The sequence below is a fragment of the Astatotilapia calliptera genome, chromosome 5, assembly GCF_964374335.1.
Source record: "Astatotilapia calliptera chromosome 5, fAstCal68.1, whole genome shotgun sequence".
NCBI lineage: Eukaryota > Metazoa > Chordata > Actinopteri > Cichliformes > Cichlidae > Astatotilapia > Astatotilapia calliptera.
The window spans coordinates 39,029,304-39,036,096 of NC_137426.1; the positions used below are offsets into that span (position 1 = coordinate 39,029,304).

General features: G+C 40.8%; 1 long non-coding RNA gene across 1 annotated transcript; it reads right to left on the reverse strand.

Moving 5' to 3' along the window:
• Nucleotides 1-5,065: 5,065 nt before the first annotated feature.
• On the reverse strand, nucleotides 5,066-6,004 carry LOC145428761 (uncharacterized). Its single transcript, XR_013909086.1, has 3 exons — nucleotides 5,927-6,004; nucleotides 5,349-5,635; nucleotides 5,066-5,276 (listed from the first exon to the last, which is right to left on the reverse strand). It is a non-coding gene; the product is annotated as an uncharacterized LOC145428761 (long non-coding RNA).
• Between the last annotated feature and the right edge of the window lie 789 nt (nucleotides 6,005-6,793).

The following is a 6,793-nucleotide window of genomic DNA, read 5'->3' on the forward strand; positions in this document are numbered from 1 at the left end:
ACGCGCGAATGCACAAAATGCAACACAAAAACTGACGTCAAGCGCGCCAGACGTGCTACTTTGACGCGCGTTTGACGCGTTTTCGTGTCTGCTTCTGAGTTTTGTGCTTCTGAGTTTTCGCGGTACCCACAATCCGCGTGTCATCGCACTTCTCCATTGACTTTACATCTAAACCTGATGCTCTGGTCGCGTCTATCACGTTCGGTGTGAACACACCATTAAAGTTTCTCGGCGTTTGTTGACTTGACATCCCGCGTTTAGCTGCTGCTTCTTCTTCTGCCGCTAATTTAAAGGCACTTTACCGCCACCTGCTGGGCTGGAGTGTGGACCATGACGGTTTTAAGGCCTAGATATTTTCTAAAGAAAATCCCTGTGACATTTAAAAATCTGAACCTCATTATCTCACCCATACTCTTTTGTAAAATCTCTTCAAACATTAACTGAACACTACTTCTCTGAAAAGCCCTCATTTAGCTGACTACAAATCACTTTTCTGTACTACAAATATGGAGTAAGCCTAATCGTTGAGTCACTTCCGGTATTTCGGACAATCCCTTTTCGTCAAGAGCCACTTGTTAATTTGTTGCGGAGTTGTTAAAGTGTTTTCTGAAATGTTATTTTGTTGTTGATGTTGTAAATGTGATTTGCACTTCCTAGCCACCGTATAAAGCGTCTTGAGGCGACTGTTGTTGTGATTTGGTGCTATATAAATAACATTTAATTGAATTTAATTGAAAATTAATTAATTAATAATTCATTCAGAAATGTTTTCTTTTGTTATTTTGGCAATTTCTTAACACAGTGAAATATTTCTAACTTGTTCAATTGTCCCACTATGATATTATGCTTTTGAAATTCCAAAACCTGATCGAACTTGCTGCGATGCAATAAACTTTATGTTTATTTCCAGAAATTCTCTACACATATAAACTGCAGGATGAAATTTAGAAAGAACATTATCATATTTTAAAATCAGAAACTTCACATGTTTGCAAAAACCATAAATGTGGCTTAAAAGCAAAAGGACTTGGACCTTAGGGAAGCCCAAACCCAGGAGCGTTCTGGATGCCATAATCCATGGCTCCTTGGAAGTCCTCATAATTGTGTAACACTGTGATTTTGATAGTATTTGCACAGACATCTGTTACAGGGAAGCGTGAAGTGGTCTGGAAAAGAAGCTGTGACTTTGGCTGAATTGCTGCAGGAGGAATTTCCCTCAGTCCAGCTGCAAACATAGGGATGTCTTCAAGAGACAGACTTCCATTTTTCTCTGTGAATGTAAAAAGAAAAAGTTATTTCTAATGATAATAAACACAAAAAGGGGCCATTACACTTTGTTGACATAAATGTACTCATGTCAACATTTTCAACCAAATTTAAGACCTTCTACAGAAAGCAGATAGTCTTGCCAGTAGCTCAGTACTCTTGACGCCTAGAGCTGCCAGGTGGACCAAATTGCACATGGAAGATGTTCTCCAGAAGATCAGCTGTCAGCCTGGTCTCAGTGTAGCACATGAATGAGAAGAGTGAAGGATGCTGTTCCAGGGCGTTTAGAAAATCCAGTGTTGCTAGACCCTCTCTGAAACTAGAAAACAGTCTCATTTTTAATAAATTGTTTAATGTTATTTGTGGAGGTTGTGGTGCCTTACCTACAGCATCATCTTCCTCTCAACAAGCAAGCAAAACTTCACATGGCAAAATACTGTGTTAAGAACGTAACCAACATTCTTATCTAGCTAAGACAGTCATCCTGCTACAAAAAAGAAGTCCTCCTGAAAAAGGCCTTTAAAGTTCACTGGAATAAAAAAAGTAACCATTTAATCTTCTGAAAAGATTTTGTTAAATGGGCACATAATAGTCTGAATTCTATACCTTTGGATGGAAAGATGGTTTCAGTAGATGAAGTACCACTGAATGTAATCTGCTACTACCTTCTTCTTATCCTCCAGTGTCCTCATGAATCAATAGCAGCCTGCTGTCTGGAGCATGCTTGGGTGTTTTTCTAAGACTACCCAGAGCTCACTTACAGTTGTTGCATTCTCTATCTAAATAAAAAAACATATATTACCAGAGATGGGCAGTAACGCGTTACTGTAATCTGATTACTTTTTTCAAGTAACGAGTAAAGTAAGGGATTACTATTGCAAAAACGGTAATTAGATTACCGTTACTTTCCCGTAGGAACGCTGCGTTACTGCGTTACTAAAACCGTGATTTTTTGCGAGAATGTCTCACGACAGTGACGTAAGCGAGTGCGCCGTTAGTGACAACAGCTGTGTGCAGATCAACAATGGATCACATATCGATTGTGGGAGAGAGTATGAGCGTGCAGCGTTTAAAGCGTGGAAGTACTGACCTTACTTTGAGTTTGATTCCATAAAAACCCCTAAACATCTGAGCAAGCACCAAGTGCGCTGAGAAACTCGCGGATTCTTCAACTGACTGCGGCACACCTGCACCAGGGTAAACCTCCGCCTACCCTGGTCCTGCTTTACAGATGAAAATAGAGCAACAGGACAGCTGAGTCTTTGACTTTATTTATTTTCTGCTGTGTTTTACTTGCATCTATTTGAAAGACTGAGTGTAAACACAAAAAATATTTTATTTTATTTTATGAGCTGGAATGTGCAGAAAATAGGTTTCAATGTTAAACTAATTTATTCAAGTCAGAGAATGTTGCAGATAATTAAATTTTTGCTTGATGCATAAAGTTAAAAGATTAAAACTAATAAAACAAGTTAAAAAAAAGAGACTTTTCCATTTGATTACATTTTGTATGATGGATTATGTAGAAAAAGTAGAATTGGGCTGAAAGATCTATCGCTTTATCACCTACTCAGGTTGGAAATCGTGTTTTTAAAAAGTAACTAAGTAACTAAGTAATTAATTACTTTTGAAAAGAAGTAATCAGTAAAGTAATGGGATTACTTTTTTGGGGAAGTAATCAGTAATTAGTTACTGATTACTTTTTTCAAGTAACTTGACCAACACTGTATATTACACACGCATACATACATACATCTATATATATGTATATATATATATATATATATATATATATATATATATATATATATATATATATATATATATATCCTTCTCCTATCGCACTTGGGTCTTGGTACCCAATCTCGGGTGGGGGTGATGATATCTCCTCCCTGACCTGGCGTCCTGGCTCCTCCTTGCCGTAGCATTTATGTTGTACCTCGTCAATCTCTAGCAGTGAGAGCAGTCCCTTCTTTCAAATGTTGGAACACTGAGCTACTAGTTGTTTTGCCGTCATTGTGGATGTTGGGTATCGAAGAATCCATAGGTCCCTCATCCTATTCATGTAACCCCTTCCGCCAGGGTTACTTGCGTAGTAGCATTCCAACAATACCCTGTTTTCGTCTCTTGCCCACCGATGCCTTCTTGTTCAAAGAGAGGGAAGGTAGTCAGAACTGAGGGGATTGAACTACCAGAAGGCAACATTGCAGACATAGAGGACAGTTACAAGTACCTGGGGATCCCGAATGGGAACCATGAAGAGGCCGCTAGGAAAGCTGCAACCACCAAGTACCTGCAGGGGGTCAGGCAAGTCCTGAGGAGTCAGCTGAACGGTAAGAACAAGATCCGGGCCATCAACACATACCAAGGACAGGCCCGTGATCAGGTACCCTGCTGGGGTAATAGGCTGGCCAAAGGAGGAGATAGAAGCCACTGATATAAAGACAAGAAAGCTCCTTACCATGCATGGAGGGTTTCAGCCCAAGTCCAGCACCCTGAGGCTGTACGCTGAGCGGAAGGAAGGGGGCCGGGGACTGGTGAGTGTCAGCACCACAGTCCAGGACATCCAAGAATACATTGGGAAGATGGCCCCAACTGACCGAGTGCTCAGTGAATACCTCAGGCAGCAGAAACCCAAGAAAGAGGAGGGAGACGAGGAACCATCGTGGAAGGACAGGCCCCTGCACGGTATGTACCACCGGCAGATAGAGGAGGTGGCTGATATCAAGAAATCCTACCAGTGGCTGGATAAAGCTGGACTGAAGGACAGCACAGAGGCACTAATCATGGCAGCACAAGAACAAGCTCTGAGTACAAGATCCATAGAGGCTGGGGTCTATCACACCAGGCAAGACCCCAGGTGCAGGCTGTGTAAAGATGCCCCAGAGACAATCCAGCACATAACAGCAGGGTGCAAGATGCTAGCAGGCAAGGCATACATGGAATGCCATAACCAAGTGGCCGGCATAGTGTACAGGAACATCTGTGCTGAATATGGCCCGAATATGGACATAGTGGTGGTAGACAAACAGAAGAAGACGGCCGTAGTGATCGATGTAGCGGTTCCCAATGACAGCAACATCAGGAAGAAGGAACACAAGAAGCTGGAGAAATACCAAGGGCTCAGAGAAGAGCTCGAGAGGATGTGGAGGGTGAAGGTGACGGTGGTCCCCGTGGTAATCGGAGCACTAGGTGCGGTGACTCCCAAGCTAGGCGAGTGGCTCCAGCAGATCCCGGGAACAACATCGGAGATCTCTGTCCAGAAGAGCGCAGTCCTGGGAACAGCTAAGATACTGCGCAGGACCCTCAAGCTCCCAGGCCTCTGGTAGAGGACCCGAGCTTGAAGGGTAAACCGCCCGCAGGGGCGAGTGGGGAATTTTTAATTTTTTTCATATATATATTTCTGTGCTCACAAATGATAAAATCTCTAATAAAAGAGCTGGGTGTTTTATATATATATATATGTGTGTGTGTGTGTGTGTGTGTGTGTGTGTGTGTGTGTGTGTGTGTGTGTGTGTGTGTGTGTGTGTGTGTGTATTGAGAGAGAGAGAGAGAGAGAGAGAGAAATAAACACACACCCTTTGGTGAATATGTATATCATCAATTTTCAAAATGGAAATTGTGACAGTTACGATTATTACCATATATTTGGGCTACAGAAATACACTCAGTCAAGTGATATCCTTTGCAATTTAACACAGTCTTGAATTACAAAATCAGTAATCATTTCAGGCATCAGTTAGTTACCAAGATTATGTTAAGTAATCTATTAAATGTAGGTCTTTGCATTAATTGGCATTTGTCATAATCATAACATCATAAATTCACCTCTAGTAGAGCCTTCTTGATTTCTTCATCTGGTATATCATCAATTGGAGCCTCAAATGTCTTGTCTTTTCCAACAAGCTACATTAAGAAGTTTGGAGATAAACAACATGGCCATGGACCACCATGGACAATGGAAACTGCAATCATTCTTCCAATGTAGAAATATTCATTTTCATCTGCAGCTAAAGATAAAGACATTACATTATAATAAAGTAATTTTGACCATGGAAAAAAATGTGAAAAAAAATAAACACCTTTACTATGAAACGTGAGATATTTGGCATAGTCTTTTCCTTCGAATATTCTTCTCGTCCTTATGGCTTCCATCAAAAGGGTGAGAAATTCTCGGGTAGGCCCACCTGTGTCTATTGCCTCTTCAGCCTGCCCCACGTCATCAGAGAATTTCACCATCATGCCAGAGTTGGGACTATATGAAGACCTTCTGACGCCTCGGTAGGCACCATCCCAGACATTGGCTCGGTTAATCTTCAGAGCCAGATTTGAGATGACATCTGCAGCCGTCAATCCATCAGGTTCATCACTGTAGAATCAGTCAGTGAAAAGCAACTAAATATTTACACTGTTTACACTTTATGTTTTTCTTGTTTAATATCTTTTAAGTAATGTTTCTTGCTTTATCAATTGGCCCTTTTCTGTTAATTCATTTTAAAAAGCAAAATAGTGATCTGAATACAATCATCAGCAGAATAACTTCACAGGAACAGTTCAGCTATGTTTGCTCCTGTAAAAGGTTAGGATCAAAAAGAGCAGCAGTACCCAGCACTAGTCACACATTATGGGTTTATTGTACTTATTCAGGATATGAAATTACCAGTTTTCCTTTTGCAGCTCCTCTCCCTTAGCATCTGAAGAACTGCTGTCAATAACGACAGGTGCATACATATTGGTAAAAACAGAAGATTAAAATACATTTTATGCAATAGTAATTCTGGCTCTACATTTGGCTGGGTTGGGTCTGAAGTACTTCACCGTGACTGAAATTGCTCAAGTTATGGATTAGATAGAGAGCCTCTATAATTAAAACAACAACAACAACAACAACAAACGGTTTCACTGAGCTTATTACTTTATAATTATTTATAAGCTATATCATTTTATATTTTTTAAATTTTAGAACCACAATCTGAATACTTCATTGATCCCTAGGGTAAATCATGTAATTTTATAACTTAAGACCAGAGATGGGCAGTAACGCGTTACTGCGTTACTAAAACCGTGATTTTTTGCGAGAATGTCTCACGACAGTGACGTAAGCGAGTGCGCCGTTCGTGACAACAGCTGTGTGCAGATCAACAGTGGATCATATATCGAGTGCAGAGAGAGTATGAGCGTGCAGCATTTAAAGCATGGAAGTACTGACCTTACTTTGAGTTTGATTCCATAAAAAGTGACAAAAACATTAGTGTCCGCTGTGCGTGGGAAGAAAACTTCTTTTTACAGCGAAAAAACCCCTAAACTTCCAACAAGCACCGAGTAGCTACGACGTAATGGGAAACTCACAGAGACACTCGCGGATTCTTCCACTGACCGCTGCACACCTGCACCAGGGTAAACCTCCGCCTACCCCACTCCTGCTTTACAGGTGAAAATAGAGCAACAGGACCGCTGAGTCTTTGACTTTATTTATTTTCTGCTGTGTTTTACTTGCATCTATTTGAAAGAGTAAGTGTAAACACAA